The sequence below is a fragment of the Salmo trutta genome, chromosome 40, assembly GCF_901001165.1.
Source record: "Salmo trutta chromosome 40, fSalTru1.1, whole genome shotgun sequence".
Classification (NCBI taxonomy): domain Eukaryota; kingdom Metazoa; phylum Chordata; class Actinopteri; order Salmoniformes; family Salmonidae; genus Salmo; species Salmo trutta.
In genome coordinates, this window is record NC_042996.1 from 1,515,021 (window position 1) to 1,539,436 (window position 24,416).

At 42.7% G+C, this 24,416-nt stretch overlaps 2 pseudogenes; both read right to left on the reverse strand.

The window, feature by feature from the left end:
- Positions 1-1,473: 1,473 nt before the first annotated feature.
- On the reverse strand, positions 1,474-18,391 carry LOC115180103 (fish-egg lectin-like; annotated as a pseudogene).
- A 1,966-nt stretch (positions 18,392-20,357) lies between these two features.
- LOC115180054 (fish-egg lectin-like) lies at positions 20,358-22,719 on the reverse strand (annotated as a pseudogene).
- Positions 22,720-24,416: the final 1,697 nt, after the last annotated feature.

Below are 24,416 nucleotides of genomic sequence, written 5' to 3' on the forward strand. Positions count from 1 at the left end.
ACGACAAGACTCTGGCTTCTATGAAACCTGGCCTGAGTAACCACAGACCAGATAAACAGATACAACAATCTCACTAGTGTAGACAGGGCAAACCCGTTTTCACAATTTCTGTTAGTTCCATTTATAGTACAATTTTTTTTTTTTTTTATCAATATGCAGAAACAGTTTGATCCATTGAAAAGCTAATGTACTCAGATTACTTGTATTCTTTTTTAACTAACACATTATCAACTGCATATGCGCTAAGAACCCTGTTGTTGGCGCATCAGATCAAACACAACTGACAAATCTGGTGAATCATTTGTTTATCACTGGTAAGAAGAGAATTTGCTAAAGACAGTCATCTACATTTTAGAGTGTCGGATGGAGATTCAGGGAGGCTGCCGAAACAGGGAACGAAACCAAATCTGTTGCTTTTTATTTAACCACATGTCACGATCGCTATCTTCGAACTCCCGATCATAAATAAACCAAGGCGCAGCGTGCATGGAATTCCACATCTTTTAATGAAAATGAAATTCACCAAAACAACAAACAGGAGCAAACCGAAAACGTGACGTTCTGGGGCTGCTCAGCTACACAAAAACAAGATCCCACAACTAAAGGTGGGGGGAAAAAAGGGCTGCCTAAGTATGATTCCTAATCGGAGACAACAATAGCCAGCTACCTCTGATTAGGAACCATACTTGGCTCAACACAAAGAAATAGACAAACTAGATTGCCCAACCCACATCACACCCTGACCTAACCAAACTAGAGGAAAATAAACGTCTCTCTAAGGTCAGGGCGTGACATCACAACCATACAGGGTATATCAACATTGACAAGACTTGGCTGTTATTTCAGTGGTAGCAGACTGGGAAATATGTTAATTAGACATGTATTTTCAGCCAACAGAGTATTCTAAAGTTGTCAGTCTCAGCAAATTATACTCTCTTGTTTGATCAACTCAGCTATCTGTGTTGCAAAGGCAAACTTCAATATTTAAGTTCAAAATTGTTTTACACTGAGCAGAAATCATTGGGTTGATGGAGTAGTCCATGTCAGCTGAACAATTAACCAATTTTAAGTACAGCCATATTTACATAACATTTAAGTCATTTAGCAGACGCTCTTATCCAGAGCGACTTACAAATATGGAAGCTCACTGGACTTTTTCCAAGTGAAACGTTTTAAAGTGTACATTTAGGTAAGGTGTTTATGTCGTGTCTGCGACCTAACTATTTGAACATTGATTGATGACTAGTTATGGGATTCCTATTATGCTGCCTAGTTATGGGATGCTGATTGCTCATCTAAGATTGAACTATGAACATTTGAACCTTGACTGAGTACCTAGTTATTGGACACTGATGGTAGATCGGGCTATGATCATGATGTAATATGAGAGATGATGAGCTATTACAAGGATTGCATTCTCAAATGCCTTGCTAATACAGAATGATGGATGTTTTTGTCCGCTACTAATTATTCTCAATGTGTGCACTGCATGGTGAAGCCAGACGTGGAGGCGACCCAAAGACGACACAGGTCGTAGGTCACGTGCTTCATGCACATCAGGGATTTACATTAAGTCTGAAAGGCACCTGCCATCGGGCAAGTCAGGAGTATTTTGTTGGTTACCTGAAGATTGGATCACTTGCCTGAAAATGTAAATGAGCTGTTTATACTCAGAAGTGCCTTTTAACTACACATAGGGGTGGACGTATGTATTTTGGTTGTTATGTAAAAGAAATCTCAGAACAGGCTCAACTAGCCTGACTGCCATACATTGTCTGTCTTTCACTACACTTAAATGTAGAGGAACCAGAAAGATTTGTTTTAGGTTAGGACTACTGGAGTTAATTTCAGTTGGCTTGAATTCACTTTTTTATATCACCGGCCCAATGATGCTACCTCAGAGCAGTGGGGCTACCTCAGAGCAGTGGGGCTACCTCAGAGCAGTGGGGCTACCTCAGAGCAGTGGGGCTACCTCAGAGCAGGCTTAACTTGCGTGACTGGTCAGTTCACTTTCCCCAGGAGGCAATAGGACAATCCTTACGTCAATCCCTACACATTTAGACATAGCTCCATCCAGTGCCCTCTGGTTTAATGGCTGTGATGCTGATTATGTGTTGAAGGAGGAGGTGGGGTTCATGTGCTCAAAATGCCTTGAATCCCACAATATCAATTCCGTGATTTAGTGCTTTCAACCCCTTTGAAAAATGGAGTGTATGAGCTGCATTGCATGAGTCTATTTATTCTGCATCCATTGAGACCAACCATTAGCCTGTGTGACTAACGGGGGCTGAGCTAGAGCAGTGCTTGTGAGACCAGGGCAGATCCTGAAAACGGTTCTTCTCACAAAAACGTCTATAAAGTCTGAAGGGTTTTATTTTTATGAGATAGACTCCATTCTGAGTTGTGTGCTTGTCTTAATTATGTATAGCTTTATTTTACCGCAGTCGTACCCTGTACCAACCCTCTAAGCAGGGCCAGCCCGCTCATTAGGCAGGAATATTTTTATATTTTTATTTCACCTTTATTTAACCAGGTAGGCTAGTTGAGAACAAGTTCTCATTTGCAACTGCGACCTGGCCAAGATAAAGCATAGCAATTCGACACATACAACAACACAGAGTTACACATGGAATAAACAAAACACAGTCAATAATACAGTACAAGAAAAACAAAAAGTCTATATACAGTGAGTGCAAATGAGGTAAGATAAGGGAGATAAGGCAATAAATAGGCCATGGTGGCGAAGTAATTACAATATAGCAATTAAACACTGGAATGGTAGATGTGCAGAAGATGAATGTGCAAGTAGAGATACTGGGGTGCAAAGGAGCAAGATAAATAAAATAAATACAGTAAGGGGATGAGGTAGATAGATGGGCTGTTTACAGATGGGCTATGTACAGGTGCAGTGATCTGTGAGCTGCTCTGACAGCTGGTGCTTAAAGCTAGTGAGGGAGATATGAGTCTCCAGCTTCAGTGATTTTTGCAGTTCGTTCCAGTCACTGACAGCAGAGAACTGGAAAGAAAGGCGACCAAAGGAGGAATTGGCTTTGGGGATGACCAGTGAGATATACCTGCTGGAGCACGTGCTACGAGTGGGTGCTGCTATGGTGACCAGTGAGCTGAGATAAGGCGGGGCTTTACCTTGCAGAGACTAGATAACCTGTAGCCAGTGGGTTTGGCGACGTGTATGAAGCGAGGGCCAACCAACGAGAGTGTACAGGTCGCAGTGGTGGGTAGTGTATGGGGCTTTGGTGACAAAACGGATGGCACTGTGATAGACTGCATCCAATTTGTTGAGTAGAGTGTTGGAGGCTATTTTATAGATGACATTGCCGAAGTCGAGGATCGGTAGGATGGTCAGTTTTAAGAGGGTATGTTTGGCAGCATGAGTGAAGGATGCTTTGTTGCGATATAGGAAGACAATTCTAGATTTCATTTTGGATTGGAGATGCTTAATGTGAGTCTGGAAGGAGAGTTTACAGTCTAACCAGACACCCAGGTATTTGTAGTTGTCTACGTATTCTAAGTCAGAGCCGTCCGGAGTAGTGATGCTGGACGGGCGGGTAGTGATCGATTGAATAGCATGCATTTAGTTTTACTTGCATTTAAGAGCAGTTGGAGGCCACGGAAGGAGAGTTGCATGGCATTGAAGCTCGTCTGGAGGTTAGTTAACACAGTGTCCAAAGAGGGGCCAGAAGTATACAGAATAGTGTCGTCTGCGTAGAGGTGGATCAGAGAATCACCAGCAGCAAGAGCGAAATCATTGATGTATACAGAGAAGAGAGTCGGCCCGAGAATTGAACCCTGCGGCACCCCCATAGAGACTGCCAGAGGTCCGGACAACAGGCCCTCCAATTTGACACACTGAACTCTATCAGAGAAGTAGTTGGTAAACCAGGCGAGGCAATCATTTGAGAAACCAAGGCTGTCGAGTCTGCCAATAAGAATGTGGTGATTGACAGAGTCGAAAGCCTTGGCCAGGTCGATGAATACGGCTGCACAGTAATGTCTCTTATCGATGGCGGTTATGATGTCGTTTAGGACCTTGAGCGTGGCTGAGGTGCACCCATGACCAGCTCTGAAACCAGATTGCATAGCGGAGAAGGTACGGTGGGATTTGAAATGGTCGGTAATCTGTTTGTTAACTTCGCTTTCGAAGACCTTAGAAAGACAGGGTAGGATAGATATAGGTCTGTAGCAGTTTGGGTCTAGAGTGTCACCACCTTTGAAGAGGGGGATGACCGTGGCAGCTTTCCAATCTTTGGGAATCTCAGACGATACGAAAGAGAGGTTGAACAGGCTAGTAATAGGGGTTGCAACAATTTCGGCAGATAATTTTGCAAAGACACTGTCCAGATTGTCTAGCCCGGCTGATTTGTAGGGTCCAGATTTTGCAGCTCTTTCAGAACATCAGCTATCTGGATTTGGGTGAAGGAGAAATGGTGGGGGCTTTGGCGGGTTGCTGTGGAGGGTGCCGGGCAGTTGACCGGGGTAGCGATAGCCAGGTGGAAAGCATGGCCAGCCGTAGAGAAATGCTTGTTGAAATTCTCAATTATAGTGGATTTATCGGTGGTAACAGTGTTTCCTAGCCTCAGAGCAGTGGGCAGCTGGGAGGAGGTGCTCTTATTCTCCATGGACTTTACAGTGTCCCAGAACTTTTTTGAGTTTGTACTACAGGATGCAAATTTCTGTTTGAAAAAGCTAGTCTTAGCATTCCTAACTGCCTGTGTATATTTGTTCCTAACTTCCCTGAACAGTTGCATATCACAGGGGCTGTTCGATGCTAATGCAGAACGCCACAGGATGCTTTTGTGCTGGTCAAGGGCAGACAGGTCTGGAGTGAACCAACGACTTTATCTATTCCTAGTTCTACATTTTTTTGAATGGGGCATGCTTATTTAAGATGGTGAGGAAGGCACTTTTAAAGAATAACCAGGCATCCTCTACTGACGGGATGAGGTCAATGTCATTCCAGTATACCCCGGCCAGGCCGATTAGAAAGGCCTGCTCGCAGAAGTGTTTTAGGGAGCGTTTGACAGTGATGAGGGGTGGTCGTTTGGTCGCAGACCCATTACGGTTGCAGGCAATGAGGCAGTGATCGCTGAGATAGAAAACAGCAGAGGTGTATTTGGAGGGCGAGTTAGTTAGGGTGATATCTATGAGGGTGCCCGTGTACGGATTTGAGGTTGTACCTGGTAGGTTCATTGATAATTTGTGTGAGATTGAGGGCATCAAGCTTAGGTTGTAGGATGGCCGGGGTGTTAAGCATGTCCCAGTTTAGGTCACCTAGTAGCACGAGCTCAGAAGATAAATGGGGGGCAATCAATTCACATATGGTGTCGAGGGCACAGCTGGGGGCAGAGGGTGGTCTATAGCAAGCGGCAACAGTGAGAGACTTGTTTCTGGAAAGGTGCATTTTTAGAAGTAGAAGCTCGAAATGTTTGGGTACAGACTTGGATAGTAATACAGAACTCTTATGCGGCCGTCTATGGAAGCACATGGACGAGGGCGGCATTTTCTGAGCTAAACTGACCAAGACCCACCTTCAACAACAACCCATAAAACCTCATGTAATTCTGCACAAAAACCATTACAATTTCTCTCAACCAGTGGCAAATGGGCTTTTTAGATGAGCGCTGATGCCGCCCTGTGATAAGGCAGGGGTGCAAAATATTTTACTTGTTCATTCCCAGCGGCACCTCTGTTGGCTAAAAGCTTCGCTGTGACGCTCCACAAACATAGATCATGTAGCAGATAGAGCCAAGGTGAAACATGAGCCATTCACAAGAATTAAAACAAAATGTCAAAAAAAACTGTAGGCTATTACAGAACTTTTTCTGATTACTGCATGTCAGAGGCATGACAAATGAGCGAATGGACTTGAAAAAGAATGGTATAGCCTACACTCAAACGCGATGTGGTTCAACGAGAACATGATATTTTGCCAAGGCAGAGATGAGTGGCCGGCACCGAAATGCGCGGGAACAGCAGTGGGCGCATAAAATCTACCCTACTGACAATAGCCAAATTTGACATTAAACATTTTGGTGTTTTGTGTAACAGATGTCTCTTTCCACTCAACACTATTTGGAAGCTGGAAATATCTTGCAAGTGGATAAATGTGTGTGGGTGGAAGGAGCCCTTTGAAATTATAGTTTGACAATCAGATGAAAACATCTTGATTGGTCGTGTTTATGCCACAATAGAAGGTAACATATTTGAAAAGTTAAAATCTTTATGACTAGGCCCACAGAGATCCTTAGGGACTGTATATGTAATTCTATGATTAAACCCATAAAAAATGTTGGTGCATGTGCTTGATCCCGTACGTGGATATAGCAAATGGTAGAAATAGTATGTAACCTTTTCTGTAGCCTACAGGGAGGAGATATAATGTATGACACAACAGCCTGTTTTACAAATGGTGTGCCTAACACATTATTTATAAAATTTATTTGATGGCCCACATGGTACACTACACCCCAGTAAGCACGGGCCGACGCCATTGTCCTCTGGACGTCTTTTTTTGGTCCTGTTGGACCTGACATTCTTTTTTTGGGTGTTTCACAATGGTAGGCCTACCATATAGATGGCCATTCATAAAATGCCGTTTCAGGCGACACTGTAGGCTACACCACAATAAGCACGGATCGATGCCGACACATTTTGGACGTCTTTTTTTTGTCCTGTCTGGACCGGTCTTGATTTCCATGTCCACGGACATTGGTTTTTAGTCCGGTCCAAACCAAAATCTGAACCACTCATAGATGTCTATCTTTGGTTCAGATAAAATGACGTCAACACACGTTATACCGTAGCTTTGATTGGACTGATCATGTCAACATCATACTTTCCAAATCTTAGCTAGCATGCTAGACAAGCATTCATCATCATGAATCACATTGACAATCTACTGGGAAATACTTTGCAATCCTTGTCATATGAAGATAAATTATAAATAAAACATCTCTGTGCTCATCGGCCACTGGACATAAACATTACAAGACAAGTCGAAAATCACAAATTCAACAATGAGTGGTTTGGAAGGAATCAGTGGCTAACTGCAAGTGCTGCAAAGCAATCACTATTTTGCTTTCCCTGCCTGCTATTCGGTGGAGAGGGTGTGTGGTCCAAGTCTTGGTTTAAGGTTTGAAAACATCCGTCTGAAAGGGTCTCATTATCAAGCTTAAAAGGATAAACATTCACACGCAACACTATGGGCCAGAAAAGGTTGAAATCATTGGCCATGCATCAATCCAGCATGACCTCATCCAGAGAATGCCAGACTTTGATGACAAAGTTTGATGATGACAAAGTTTTCCCACAAGAGGGACTGCCATGCCACCTTCCTGTTCAAGTGAGCACAGCACAACAATGGTGAGTCCAAAAATATTTATTGTAAACTGCTGCATTAATTATGTAGTATGTCAGGGAGATATGTAAACTGTAGCTGAGAAAGTAACACTTACTGTATGTTGTGTAGTAAGCCGGTAGCCCATGTGTCTCACCATAAGAATTTGGTCCCTCTCCCCCTCAAAACTTAGCTGAATATTCTGACGGGTGGTGCACCTGTAGCCAATAGCCAGTTTTAGAGAACTGTCATCATTGAATATTGTAGGAGCTTTTATTGTCTGCTTATATGCCCCTGTTATTTATCCTACGGTTCTGACTTGGTGTATAGGGAGAATACTGTAAGAACGGCCCATTCTGTTGCTGTGTAACGTTTGTCGTCGGGAGACGAGGAAGCGGACCAAAACGCAGCTGGGAGCGAATACATGTTTATTTAACACACTAGAATTAAACATGTACTCAAAATCAAGGAACAACTGCCAATACGTTACGTGCTCAAATAACGAGACAACAACCCACAAACATCGTGGGGGAAAAGGAACTTAAATGTGATTCCCAATCAGACTTCACAAGCGACAGCTGTCTGATTGGGAAATCACCCCCGAGCCCAACATAGAAATAAAACACAAAGAAAGGCTATAACCAAAACATAGAAAATAAAGCATAGAAATGCCACACCCTGACCAAAATAGCAGAGTTCACCTGGTCAGGGCGTGACAGTACCCCCCCCTCCAACGGTGCGTACTCCCGGCGCACCAAACTAAAGTCTATTAGGGGGGGGACCCGGGTGGGCGCCTCACCCTCGGTGGAGGCTCTGGCCCCGGGCGTGTTTCTCCCCCTGCCTCCACCCTAGCCCTACCCCTCTGGCCCGGACTGGACCACTGTGGAGCGGCATGCTCAGGCTCCGGAGCGGAGCCGTCGACCGGAACATGATTGGGCACCGGTGGACCAGACACGGGCCGTGCCGGACTGTGGACACGCACCGTGGGCTTGGTGCGGGGAACAGGAACGGGCCGGACAGGACTGTGGACACGCACCGTGGGCTTGGTGCGGGGAACAGGGACGGGCCGGACAGGACTGTGGACACGCACCGTGGGCTTGGTGCGGGGAACAGGGACGGGCCGGACAGGACTGTGGACACGCACCGTGGGCTTGGTGCGGGGAACAGGGATGGGCCGGACAGGACTGGGGACACGCACCACTAACCTGGTGCGGGGAGCAGGGACGGGCCGGACAGGACTGGGGACACGCACCACTAACCTGGTGCGGGGAGCAGGGACAGGCCGGACAGGACTGGGGACACGCACCACTAACCTGGTGCGGGGAGCAGGGACGGGCCGGGCCGGACTGGGGACACGCACCACTAACCTGGTGTGGGGAGCAGGGACGGGCCGGACAGGACTGGGGACACGCACCACTAACCTGGTGCGGGGAGCAGGGACGGGCCGGGCCGGACTGGGGACACGCACCACTAACCTGGTGCGGGGAGCAGGGACGGGCCGGACAGGACTGGGGACACGCACCACTAACCTGGTGCGGGGAGCAGGGACGGGCCGGACAGGACTGGGGACACGCACCACTGACTTGGTGCGGGGAGCAGGGACGGGCCGGACCGGACTGGGGACACGCACCACTGACTTGGTGCGGGGAGCAGGGACGGGCCAGACAGGACTGGGGACACGCACCACTAACCTGGTGCGGGGAGCAGGGACGGGCCAGACAGGACTGTGAACACGTACTGGTGACCTGAAGCGTGGAGCCGGTTTAGCCACTCGTCCTGGCTGGATGCCCATCCTAGCACGGCATGTGCTGGGCATGTCCACCGGACGCACTGGGCTGTGCGGGCGCACTGGCGACACAGCGCGCAACTCTGCATACCATGGCTTGGTGCGGGAAGCAGGGACGGGCCGGACAGGACTGGGGACACGCACCGTGGGCTTGGTGCGGTGAACAGGAACGGGCCAGACAGGACTGTGAACACGCACTGGTGACCTGAAGCGTGGAGCCGGTTTAGCCACTCGTCCTGGCTGGATGCCCATCCTAGCACGGCATGTGCTGGGCATGTCCACCGGACGCACTGGGCTGTGCGGGCGCACTGGCGACACAGCGCGCAACTCAGCATACCATGGCTCCTCCTCCAGATCTTCCCTCTGCAGGTCCTCAATCAAACGCCTCATCTCCTTCTCTTCCTCCGCCGTCATCCCCCACGAGAGCAGTGGTCTGGGCTCTTCCTCTGCCCTTCCGGACCACCCCATTAGCCCCCCCAAAAAAATTTCTTGGGGCTGTTTTCCGGGCCTCCTCGACCGCCGCCTGCGACTCCGTCTACCGGCTGGCTTTTCCTCCTCGACCTGGGAGTCCGTCCGCCAGGGTCCTTTCCCCGACATGATCTCCTCCCAGGTCCAGAACTCCTTTCCCTCGCGAGCCCATCTCTCGCGCTCCTTTTCCTCCCGCTGCTTGGTCCTGGTTCGGTGGGTTGTTCTGTAACGTTTGTCGTCGGGAGACGAGGAAGCGGACCAAAACGCAGCTGGGAGCGAATACATGTTTATTTAACACACTAGAATTAAACATGTACACAAAATCAAGGAACAACTGCCAATACGTTACGTGCTCAAATAACGAGACAACAACCCACAAACATCGTGGGGGAAAAGGAACTTAAATGTGATTCCCAATCAGACTTCACAAGCGACAGCTGTCTGATTGGGAAATCACCCCCGAGCCCAACATAGAAATAAAACACAAAGAAAGGCTATAACCAAAACATAGAAAATAAAGCATAGAAATGCCACACCCTGACCAAAATAGCAGAGTTCACCTGGTCAGGGCGTGACATGCTGTCCATTTCAAAAGTGCTGAAACAAATAGGCATATCAACTATGTCCATTTAAACTCGCTCATTAATGTCTTAATCAAAATGATGGCTTCCCTCTTATCCCCTCATTGTTCCCTTATGCCGTATTTTGTACATCTCAATTGTTATATTGCTTATATAGGTCTATCTCATTAGTATATTGTTCATAATTTTAGGTCATTTTTGACTTATGCGTTTAATCGTTTTGCTTACTTTGTGTATTATAATTAGCTCTGGTGTTTTTCTCCATGGGGGGGGACACTATAAAATGTTGTTGGGTCTGTAACCATGTTTGCCAGTGACAGTCTCTTTCCATTCAAATATTTATATTCAACAAAAAGTTTGTTTATAGACCCATGTAATTCCAGTTGATTTTGCAAGGGTTGTTTTGTTTGCTCAATGCGCTGTCTGAGAGTCGGTATATTGCCTATAAAAGTGCATCCTCGTGATTGTATTTTCCTTCCTTTTTAGACCACAAAGGCCTAATGAAAGACTTCAAATGGTAGGCTAACCGTCTCTCTCTCTCTGTGTGTGTGTGTGTGTGTGTGTGTGGTGATTTAAAGAACAGTAAAAGTATTAAGGCCTCAACACATTGCTGAATTTATCTGAACTAACATCTGAATTTCTGTCGGTGTCCATTTTGATAGTACTGAAGGAATAGGCCTACCTCATCGCAGCTCGTTTGCTAATGATCAGAACAAACATTATTAATTTACTGAACATAAATGTAATAATGTTCGTGTATGGTTCAAAGTCTAAACTCATGTCGGCATTCACTATTATTGAAGCAGATAGTGATTCTTATCAAGTTACACAAATCCACAAGGAATCCATGGAAACCATATTAATTTAAGTAAATCAGCCATATCAGCTATGTTTTTAAAAATGCAGTAAATTAGGCCGAATGAACTGTATTGCTGCCAGACGAGGCTCAGCCTGGTCTTATAAACGTAAGTCTGGGACACTCAAATTAGTATGATATGTTAGGTTTGGTATAACATATGATTACTTAAGTCTGGGTGGATGGGTGGGCGTATAACGCGTTTGAATCTCATCACGGCTAGCTTTAGCAATTTAGCTAATTAGCAACTTCAACTACTTACTATTTATTAGGTACATTCCAACTACTTAACATGTTAGCTAACCCTTTGCCTAACCTTCAATCTTTTAGCTAACCATTCCCCTAACCTTAAACCTTTAACCTAACTCCTAAACTTAATCTCTAACCTAGCCTAGCTAACATTAGCCAGCTAGCTAACGTTAGCCACCTAACCAGAATATGTAACACATTGTACGCTTTGCAAGTTTGTAACATATAATACAAATTATAATTCGTAACATATCGTGTGAAAATGGTAATGGACATCCACAAATGAATAAATCCCATATGAAATGTAACATATTGTACTAAATAGTGGTCTCGGATTTACGTACAGAATAATACTAATTACTCTGAGACCAGGTTGCCAGGCTCCGCTGATAACCAGGTGTATTGGTGGTAAGGATTCACTCCACGGTGCTGAAAGGAAAGCTCTGCTGTCGGGATAGCTTTATGTAGGCCCTAGTTTGTGGGCAGCGTCTGTCACCCTTATACTGCAATTAATGGATTGTTGAATGCAGTGGTGTAAAGTACTTAAGTAAAAATACTTTAAAGTACTACTTAAGTATTTTTGGGGGTATCTGTACTTTACTTCACTATTTATATTTTTGCCAACTTGTACTTTTACTTCACTACATTCCTAAAGAAAATAATGTGCTTTTACTCCATACATTTTCACTGACACCCAAAAGCAAATAGTCTGATTCACACCCTTATCAGAGAACATCCCTGGTCATCCCTACTGCCTCTGAACTGGTGGACTCACTAAACACACATGTATTGTTTGTAAATGTTGTCTCAGTGTTCAAGTGTGACCCTAGCGATCCGTCAATTTATTGTGCCGTCTGGTTTGCTTAAAATAAGGAATTTTTACTTGTACTTTTCCTTTTAATACTTATGTACATTGTCATGACGTTGGCCTCTTTGAGGACAGTTGACCCCCTCCCCCCTTGCACCATCCCCCAACCTACCTTCCCCCACCCAGTCCCTGTGTGAAGGAGTTGTAAAAACTCTAAGAGGAGAATCTCTTGCCACATGGCCCATAGAGAGACACAGGAAATTCTTCCAACTCACAGAATTGGGGAGCCAAGTGACCTTTGTGTTCTGGAGAAGGTATGGAAGATTGGTGAAGAATCCAGCTACGAACTGGTCCGCTTGGTACAATTTTGTAATACTCAGAAGAGACAATATAGCCATATTACCATAAAACGGTTTATATAATAGCCTCAGCCTTGAGACTTGCATCCACATGGTTGTATAAAATGTATTAACCTGTTAGGGTATAGGGGGCAGTATTTTCACGGCTGGATAAAAAAATGTACCCGATTTAATCTGGTTACTAATCCTACCCAGTAACTACAATATGCATATAGTTATTATATATGGATAGAAAACACCCTAAAGTTTCAAAAACTGCTTGAATGGTGTCTGAGTATAACAGAACTCATTTGGCAGGCAAAACCCTGAGACAGATTCTGACAGGAAGTGGATACCTGATGTGTTGAATTGACTTTAAGCCTATACCATTGAAAAACAAAGGGGCTGAGGAATATTTTGGCACTTCCTATTGCTTCCACAAGATGTCCCCAGCCTTTACAAAGTGTTTTGAGTCTTCTACAGTGAGATCTGATTGAAGAAGAGCCTTGGAACGTGATGGACCATTAGACACCTGGCGTGCGAGTTGATGGTGGGTACTCTCATTCCGAAACGTTTTAAAAGAGAACCCAATGGTCCGCCTTGAATTTTATTCATGTTCTGGTTAAAAAAGGCCCTAATGATTTATGCGATACAACGTTTGACATGTTTGAACGAACGGAAATATATTTTTTCCGTTCTTGAAGTGAAGTGAAGTCCGGCTGGCTTAGATCATGTGCTACAACACGGAGGTTTTTGGACATAAATGATGAGCTTTTTTGAACAAAACTACATTCGTTATGGACCTGGGATTCTTTGGAAGTGACATCTGATGAAGAGAATCAAAGGTAATGGATTATTTACATAGTATTTTCGATTTTAGATCTCTCCAACATGGCGGTTAGTCTGTATTGCAATGCGTATTTTTCTGGCGCAGTGCTCAGATTATTGCAAAGTGTGATTTCCCAGTAAGGTTAATTTTAAATCTGGCAAGTCCATTGCGTTCAAGAGATGTAAATCTATAATTCTTTGAATGACAATATAATATTTTACCAATGTTTTCTAATATTAATTAATTATTTTGTTGTCATGACTTGACTGCCGGTATTGGAGGGAAACGATTTCCTGAACATCAACGCCATAGTAAAACACTGTTTTTAGATATAAATATGAACTTGATAGAACTAAAAATGCATGCATTGTCTAACATAATGTCCTAGGAGTGTCATCTGATGGAGATTGTAAAAGGTTAGTGCATAATTTTAGCTGATTTTATGGTTTTGGTGACGCCTGTCTTTGAATCGACAATACACTACACACAGCTATTGTCAATGTACTCTCCTAACATAACCTAACTTTATGCTTTCCCCGTAAAACCTTTTTGAAATCGGAAAATGTGGTTAGATTAAGGAGATGTTTATCTTTCAAAGGCTGTAAGTTAGTTGTATGTTTGAGAAATTTGAATTTTGACATTTATTTGGTTTCAAATTTGCCGCTCTTGAAATGCACCTGCTGTTGATAGGGTGCGCCACGGGTGGCACGCTAACGTCCCACATAGCCCCAAGAAGTGAATAAGGATAAAGCTATTTGTAATACATTGAGATGCTATGTACTGATGTTAATGTGATGGGCTTGGTACAGAAATACAATTCTAACTCAGTCATCGGCACGCCCCCAGGGACACAGACAGGACCAGGCGTCATGTGACAAGCCTGTTCTATGTTCACTATAACACCCCACCCTGATTTACATTTCTTTAGACCAGGCCTCCACTCCATTGCGAGTTGGCCAATAGGTTTGACCATCCAAGTACTCTACTGAAAGTGAACTATACCACGTGGTTAACTTTTAGACTATTGATATTGACAGAATAAGAACAAGTCTTTGATATTAATTAATAGTCTGCAGCTAGAAATTATATCATTGAACGCGAAGACCAACGAAACATCCATTCTATTACGACATTAATGAATGTCGCTTTGAAAGATCCATTCTAACCGAGAGAGAGAGAGAGAGAGAGAGAGAGAGAGAGAGCTCTCCAACAGAACGACTCTTCAACAAGGATCCCGACGACACACTGAGCGTAAATATATATTGATTGCAATTGTTCCCAAATGAGTGAGCTTTCATGTGCAAAGGATTAGCATATCAATTGTTAATATTAATGAACTCTGTGTGCATCCTCAGCTGAACATTTTATGACCCATTGTTCTACAAGACACCAGCCCTGCCTGTTAGCCTACTAGGGCACATTACTCTACCAATTCTTTGTGATGATAATTACTGTTTGTATAATTTCTGTGAATTACTTAGTTTAGTAAATAAATGATTTTAAGACAATTCATGTATGGATGACTCTTAGTAAAGGCTGGGTTCGTGCAGATACAACAATTAACAAGGTTTGGAAGGAAACTGGACGAGAGGTAAAATACACCATTTAAACCAGAAGATAATTGCCTATACTATAATAGAATATAATATATAATGTTATAATATAGGAAAGTTATATTAGGAAAATTATAACTTTGTAATCTGAATATTTTCCTTGGTGCCCCGATCTCCTAGTTAATTACAATTAAACGATTAATCAGTTTAATCGCGTGATAATAATTACAGGGAGTTAATTGATAAACATGTCTTCAGTTTAATGGTACCCCAAAGACACGACAACATTTTAGCAATTCCATTTACTTTTAATACTTAAGTATATTTCAAACCAAATACTTTTAGACTTTTAATCAAGTAGTATTTTACTTGGTGACTTTCACTTTTACTTGAGTCATTTTCTATTAAGGTATCTTTACTTTTACTCAAGTATGAAAATTGAGTACTTTTTACACCACTGGTTTAATGTTGTGTTGTGTGGTGGCTTTGCTGGAATGTATCAAAAACAATTTGTTCAGTTTGCCCCACCAACATGTACAGTCGTGGCAAAACATTTTGAGAATTACACAAATATAAATTTTCACAAAGTCTGCCGCCTCAGTGTCTTTAGATATTTTTGTCAGATGTTACTATGGAACACTGAAGTATAATAAAGCATTTCATAAGTGTCAAAGGCTTTTATTGACAATTACATTAAGTTGATGCAAAGAGTCAATATTTGCAGTGTTGACCCTTCTTTTTCAAGACCTCTGCAATCCACCCTGGCATGCTGTCAATTAACTTCTGGGCCACATCCTGACTCATGGCAGCCCATTCTTGCATAATCAATGCTTGGAGTTTGTCAGAATTTGTGGGTTTTTGTTTCTCCACCTGCCTCTTGAGGATTGCCCACAAGTTCTCAATGGGATTAAGGTCTGGGGAGTTTCCTGGCAATGGTCCCAAAATATTGATGTTTTGTTCCCCGAGCCACTTAGTTGCCACTTTTGCCTTATGGCAAGGTGCTCTATCATGCTGGAAAAGGCATTGTTCGTCACCAAACTGTCCCTGGATGGTTGGGAGAAGAAGTTGCTCTCGGAGGATGTGGTAGATACCATTTTTTATTCATGGCTGTGTTCTTAGGCAAAATTGTGAGTGAGCCCACTCCCTTGGCTGAGAAGCAACCCCAAACATGAATGGTCTCAGGATGCTTTACTGTTGGCATGACACAGGACTGATGGTAGCGCTCTCCTTGTCTTCTCCGGACAAGCTTTTTTCCGGATGCCCCAAACAATCAGAAAGGGGATTCATCAAAGAAAATGACTTTACCCCAATCCTCAGCAGTCCGATCCCTGTACCTTTTGCAGAATGTTAGTCTATCCCTGATGTTTTTCTTGGAGAGAAGTGGTTTCTTTGCTGCCCTTCTTGACACCAGGCCATCCTCCAAAAGTCTTCACCTCACTGTGCGTGCAGATGCACTCACACCTGCCTGCTGCCATTCCTGAGCAAGCTCTGTACTGGTGGTGCCCAGATCCCTCAGCTGAATCAACTTCAGGAGATGGTCCTGGCGCTTGCTGGACTTTCTTGGGCGCCCTGAAGCCTTCTTTACAACAATTGAACCACTCTGCTTGAAGTTCTTGATGATCCGATAAATGGTTGATTTAGGTGCAATCTTACTGGCAGCAATATCCTTGCCTGTGAAGCCCTTTTTGTGCAAAGCAGTGATGCCAGCACGTGTTTCCTTGCAGGTAACCATGAATGACAGAGGAAGAACAATGATTCCAAGCACCACCCTACTTTTGAAGCTTCCAGTCTGTTATTCGAACTCAATCAGCATGACAGAGTGATCTCCAGACTTGTCCTCGTCAACACTCACACCTGTGTTAATGAGAGAATCACTGACATGATGTCAGCTGGTCCTTTTGTGGCAGGACTGAAATGCAGTGGAAATGTGGGGGATTCAGTTCATTTGCATGGCAAAGAGGGACTTTGCAATTAATTGCAATTCATCTGATCACTCTTCACAACATTCTGGAGTATATGCAAATTGCCATCATACAAACTGAGTCAGCAGACTTTGAGAGTGGTTACATTTGTCTAGCTACATACCTCAGCTGTTTACCAAAACAAGTGGTGGGATGTCTGTGTACTACAAACTGTAGCTTTAAAGGACATCCAACTTTTACATATTTTACCTTACACTGTTTACACATTTCTTTATAAGTCTATTATATGTTTCGATCTGATTTCACTTTCCAGAATTGATTAATGTATCTATTTATGTGTTTCTGTAAAGAGCTTCACAAAGCATGTACAGTAAGGATAAGATTTATACATAAAGAATAAAAAGTATAAGTTATTACTACAACTTGAGGGGAAAAGGGTGGAACTATACACATAGTTCAGTAGCAACCTTACCTGGTATAAACACTACCCGCAGAGTTGACCCCAAAGACACTACCATCAGTTGCCACCTCAATCATGGAAAGCTTGCCTTCAATGTGACTCCACCCCTTGTTTTGGCAGTCTTGATTCAGCTGGAAACAAACAGATTCAATCAGGGTTTTAGGACAACTTCCACAGTTATAATATCAAACAGTTTTAAAATAACTGACACTCTCCATCCTCTACTACTCTACTTCAGTTCTCACACTCTTTCCCAGATCTTACACTCATTAAGTAGATATCATCATTCTTGTTGACTGCCCAGCACCCAAAGGGTCCACAACTGTAGTACTTCACAGCTCCTGGCAATCCTGTCCATGGAAGGGGTGAGCCTGGACCCTTGTAGCCAACTGTGGCACTACTTGTCAGACAGTATGGAGTATCGTCCATGTTAGCCCCCACAACAAACTGGTCACCTCCAGCATCCAACTGCCTCAGAAGGCCTGAAGACCACAAAGACAGACAGACACACAGACAATCAAACAAGTAGCACTTATGTGTGAGTACTGCAAAATGACTTGCAATAACAATGTTAAACTTGTAAAACATGAATAATTTTGCCAAGAACACCCTGATGGTATCAGGAAAGTTAAGAAGCATGTGTCCTCTTGTAATGGATGTCGTCGAGAATGGAGGACCAAAACGCAGCAGGAATGTGGATGCTCATCTTGTATTTATTTTCAACCAAGAGAACACCAAAATAACAAGCAAAGAACTCACGAACAACAGTCTTGTCATGCTCACACACGCAAAACAAGAAACAATCTCCCACAACACTACACCAAACAATTACCCATATATAGGACTCTCAATCGGAGGCAACGAGAAACACCTGCCTCCAATTGAGAGTCCAGCACCCAAACCTAAACATAGAATGCAGAAATACAACCTAGAACATACTAACCTAGAACATACACCCAAAACCCAGGAACACATAAATCAAACACCCCTCTACAACACACACAAAACCCCCACCATACAAAACAAACATCCCTCTGCCACGTCCTGACCAAAATACTAAACAACTACTCCCTCTGCTGGTCAGGACGTGACACCTCTGGATAAATATTGAGTAATGCTCTCCACTTACCTGCAGCTTGCACTCAGTTACCGGTGACATACTTGTAGATTGAGTTGGCCTTGTTGATTAAACAGCATAATCATTACACAGGTGCTGGGGAGAATAAAATGTCAGTTTTGTCACACAACACAATGTCACAGATATCTCATGTTTTGAGGGAGTGTGCACTTGGCAAGCTGACTGCAGTAATGTTCACCAGAGCTGCTGCAAGATCATTTTATGTTAATTTCACTATCATAAGCCGCCTCAAGTCTTTTTAGAGAATTTGTCAGTATGTCCATCTGGCCTAATGCAGTCCATCTGTATGGCTTTCTGTGTGCGAGTGGTTTGCAGTGAAAAGAGTGCAGGTAGGGTTATAGTATGTGCAGGCATAAGCTACAGACAACAAACACAAGTGCATTTTATCGATGGCAATTTCAATGTAAAGAAATACCATGATGACATCCTGAGGCCCATTGTGAGGCCCACTTTTTTTTATGGCATCTGTGATCAACAGATTCATATCTGTATTCCCAGTCATGTGAAATCCATAGATTACGACCTAATGATTTCCTAAAATGAACTGTAACTCAGTAAAATCTTTGAAATTGTTGCATGTTTTTGTTCAGTATAGATAGCTACAATAGTTGTCTTGGTAACCAAACAGAGACTTACCAGTTTAGCTAAACAAACCATCAGTCATGGCCTGCTATTATGATAATCAAATTCAACAATGCCAATAATGTTTTGAATTGAACTTTTGCAGGTACAAAAGCAGCTCAAATGTAGAGCATGTAAGAATGAACTTGCCATTGAATTGTAATGTTTTGATATACCGTTCGTTAGAGAGAAATAATGCACGCTCTTGAATGCCCTTCAAGACATTTAAAAACGAGTATTCGAAGATGCCATGTTAAAAGTGATTTTAAAGCTTCCATTGTTTTCCTTTGTGACCCACCTACTGTACTTGGTAGGTGGCATATTTGTAGAGTTGATTGATAAGGTTGCTAAGCACCAAAGTGTTATAGTCTGGCACATGACGAATTGAAAAGTTGTATGGTTGAGAGTGATGAGGCAAAAGAGATGGCAAATAGGTCTGTCTGTACAACCGATTGGCAAACATACCATAAATAGATAAATCATGTGACTAAACTGAATAGAAAGAAGAAGAAACTACACTATGAAACAAAGATAAATAGCATAAAGAATTATAGTAAAATGTTTTGGAGTACCTTCAATGAAAATTTGGGCAAAAAGGCAAACTCCTCTCCATCATTCATTGAATCAGATTGCTCATTCATCACAAAACCCACTGGTATTGCCAACTACTTTAATGCATTTTTCATTGGCAAGAATAGCAAACTTAGGCATGACATGCCAGAAACATTTTTTTTATTTTTTATTGTCTATCAACAATGACAAGTCACCGAGGCCTGACAACTTGGATGGAAAATGACTTAGGAAAATAGCGGACGATATTGCTACTCCTATTTGCCGTATCTTCATTAGAAAGTGTGCCCCCTCAGGCTTGGAGGGAAGAAGAAGTTATTCCCCTAACTAAAAATAGTAAAGCCAATTAGCTAGCGTTAGACATTTAGCCAGAATGTGTAACATATTGTACGCTTTGCACATTTTTAACATATACTACCAATTGTAATTCGTAACATATCATACGAAATGGTAATGGACATCCACAAATGAATACATCCCATACGAAATGTAACATATCATATTAAATTGAGTGTCTCGGATTTACATACAGAATAATACTAAATACTCGGAGACCAGGTTGCCAGGCTCCGCTGAGAGCTAGGTGTAGTGGTGGTAAGGATTCACTCCATGGTGCTGAAAGGAAGCTCTGCTGTTGGGATAGCTTTATGTAGGGCCTAACAGTTTGTGGGCAGTTTGTGTTGTGCAGTGACTTTGCTGGCATGTATCTAAAAATAAAATTGGTTGAGTTTGCCCCACCAAGATTTCGATGCTAAAATCACCACTGGCAGAGCAACCTAAAATCCCTCTGTTCAATATCATTAAAAAAAGCAATAACACAGAAATTACAATAGTTTCAAAATGAGTGCTTTATTTTTGCAGGAAATGATTATATAATGAGATAATAAACAATTACAAGGATTCCACCCAATCCTATTGATGACCTCTGAAGCACAGCAAAACCCATGTGGATTGTGAGCAACATGACCGTGCCCTAGTATACACTACACTTAAATAGCCTCCATGGCAAAGATCTATTGAAGAGTTAATCAAGGAGTGGTCAAGAAAATATAAAATCTTCATTGATATTTTTTTAAATGTCAATAAGATCATTGAAGAACTGAAAATAATAGGTAGAGCAATAGGTTTTAAAATGAAGGATTTTTATGAACTAATGAACTAAAGGCTTTTCCTGAAAGAGAGATCAATGAGTTAGCAAGTGAACTTTAGACAGATCCCGAACGGCCTTCAGCTACAGAGAAGAGGCTAATGTGTGCACACCATGGTGACGGCAGACTTGGAGACGACCCAAAGACGGCCCAGGTCGTAGGTCACGTGGCCCATGAGCATGCCCATTGGGATATTGCTCCATCCGGTGCCCTCTGGTTTACTGGCTGTGATGCCGTCTCTGTGTTGAAGAAAGGGTTGGGGTTCATGTTTTAAAGCTTATCCATTTTTGTAAGTACATCAATTTTTGGACTTTAATAATTAAATATAGCCATAGATTTTTGAAGAATATAACTTCTGCATCTTGAGCTTTATTCAACAACATTAGAAGCCAAAATGTAAGCTTTCACTCAATTGTTTGTAAACAATGTTATTGTAAACAAACAATGTATTGCTTTAAAAAACATGTTAAAAATAAAAAATAGAAAAATTGTTGTGTCTTTGCATCCGTAGCTCCATGTATGAATGTGAGAGTGGTTACATTTCTCTAACTACATTCCTCAGCTGTTTACCAGAACAAGTGGTGGTGTGTCTGGGAAGTTGTTGTTTTTTATCCCAAACTGTAGCTTTACAGGACATCCAACTTTTACATATTTTATCATACACTGGCTACACATTTCTTTATAAGTCCTATAAGTTTAGATCTGATTATATTTAACTGATTTTATTTATGTACCTACAATATTTTTGTTTTTGTGTAAAGAGATTCACATGGCATGTACTGTAAGGATAAGAGTTATAATTAAAGGTATACCATCATTATTCTAAGTTATTATTACAAGTCATTTTCAAGTTAATACTGTTGGGGGGAGAGGTGGACCATACACAAAGTTCAGTAGCAACCTTACCTGGTATAAACACTACCCGCAGAGTTGACCCCAAAGACACTACCATCAGTTGCCACCTCAATCATGGAAAGCTTGCCGTCAATGTGACTCCACCCCTTGTTTTGGCAGTCTTGATTCAGCTGGAAACAAAACGATACAATCAGGGTTTTAGGACAATTTCAACAGTTATAATATGAAACAGTTTTAAAATAACTGAGACTCTCCATCCTCTACTACTCTACTCCAGCTCTCACACTCTTTCCCAGATCTTACACTCATTAAGTAGATATCATCATTCTTGTTGACTGCCCAGCACCCAAAGGGCCCACAGCTGTAGTACTTCACAGCTCCTGGCAATCCTGTCCATGGAAGGGGTGAGCCTGGACCCTTGTAGCCAACTGTGGCACTACTTGTCAGACAGAATGGAGTATCGTCCATGTTAGCCCCCACAACAAACTGGTCACCTCCAGCATCCAACTGTTTCAGAAAGCCTGAAGACCACAAAGACAGACAGACGGACGGACAAGCAAACAAGGAGCACATATCTGTGAGTACTGCCAAATTACCTACAAGTTACAATTTAAAATATCAATCGTTTTTTCAACAGCCTGATGGTATCAGGAAAGCTAAGAAGCATGTGTCCTCTGGATAGATATTGAGTAATGCTCTCCACTTACCTGCAGCTTGCACCCAGTTACCGGCCACATACTTGTAGATTGCATAGTCCTTGTTGACACCCCAGATCCCTGCTGGTCCTACAGTGATATGCTTCAGGTAACCAGGCATGCGGATCCATTTATCACCTACGAGGTATTAGGGGATTTGACTTGTGTCCGTTGCAACCACTTGCCCCAGTCCTGCATCGATCTGCATCAGATTCTTGATGTTTACTACCTCCCGACAGTCCCATGCTATGGAGACAAAGACATATGAGTAGAGTACACCAAGAAAAACTTCAACTCCAAGTTGATCAAGCATGTTTCAGATGATGGTAACTTACCATGACTGACGGCCAGGAGACAGAGGACCAATAGAACGGCTGCAGTGGCTCTCATGATGTCTCTGTAGATCTACAGTATAAGTTTGGTTGTACACCAGACTTCAATTGTCCCTTGGAAGACTTTGCGCTTTTATAGCCCTGCACACAGCTGTCAGCAATGATGACTCCTGTTCCACCTGTTTAGCGAAGACTTGATGGTGTCCGATGTCTGGGAGAGAGGAGAGAGGAGAGTTCCTTTGTTCTTCTCACGTCTTCTCTGTTTACATTTTGAAATACAGTGCCTATAGAAAGTCCACACCCACCTTGGATTTCTTCAAATTGTATTCACAAAGTGGGATCAAAACGGATATAATAGCAATATAATAGCAATTTTATTGTCAACCATCTACACAAAATACTCTGTAGTGTCAAAGTGAAAGAAAACTGATATACTTTTAAATTAATGCAAAATAAAACACAAATGTACCTCGATTATATAAGTTTTCACCCCCATGAGATGGAGATGGAAGTGTTATTTTTACTGTACTTTTTGGTACCTTTTTGAATAATGTATTGTATGGTTGTATTTTACATGTCTGCTGGACTTACCAACAAACAGGAGCAGAGCTTTCGTAAGCTTTTCAAATAAACTTTTGTCCAGGTTCTAAACGTGTCCAGGTTCTAAAACACTGGACCAGTGGGTATCTGGATGTCGTGGCGGTCCACAGTGGTTCTTCCTGTTCACCTTACAGTGAAATGCTTACTTACAAGCCCTTAACCAACAAACTAGTTGAAATAAATAAGTAATAAATAAAAAATGGATAAGTAAAAAATAAAAATAACTAATAATTAAAGAGCAGCAGTAAAATAACAGTAGTGAGGCTATATAGAGGGGGTACCGGTACATAGTCAATATGTAGCACAGGTTAGTCGAGGTAATTGAGGTGGCAGTCTGACGGATGAATCTGGGGTTGGCGGATGCCAGGAGAGCGCTACCTGCCCGAATGCATATTGCCAACTGTAAAGTTTGGTGGAGGAGAAATAATGGTCTGGGGGTGGTTTTCGTGGTTTGGGTTAGGCCCCACTAGGTCATATAATGTATGTAAAGGTGTTGTGGATCATGGCTAGACTGCAATTTGCAAGTGTTGCCATAGATTTTCAAGCAGACTTAACTCAAAACTGTAACTTGGCCACTCAGGAACATTCACTGTCTTCTTGGTAACCAACCAATGTAGATGTCTCTTAGTGTTGTCTGAGTGCCGCCCCCGGCAAGATGCCTCCCTGGGCGGCTGCCCATGTCGCCTATACCTAAATCCGCCACTGTATGTATGGGGGACAGAGGAAGGGTCAACCCCTATTATTTCACACAGAGTGAGTCCATATAACTTATGTGATTTGTTAAGCCACATTTTACTTTTGAACTACTTACGCAACAACTATATTTCAGTTCATTAATTGTTATTTTATTGTAAAACATTTCAGATTAGTTTTTTTTACTTTGACATTATGGAGTATTCATGGAGTATTTTGTGTAGATAAATGACAAAAACAATACAATTACATATTTTTCAATCCCACTTTGTAACACAACAAAATGGAGGTGTAGACTTTCTTTAGGCCTGTACGTTTGCTGTGTCAACCTACACAATTGAAGTGTAGAGTATTCACATGCATAAAGATGGCAGCCTCCTCTGCTGAGAAAAACAGCCTAGACCAGGACGAGACTGTTGACGATGCTGGTGACCAGCCTTCGCTGTGTTTCCGTGGTCTCTTTGCTGTGTTTTTGTGATGACCATACTTCAGTGTGTTTTTGATGGTGACCAAAATAAGCCAGTCACCAGAATCAAGTCACGTCATGCTAGCTTGAAAAG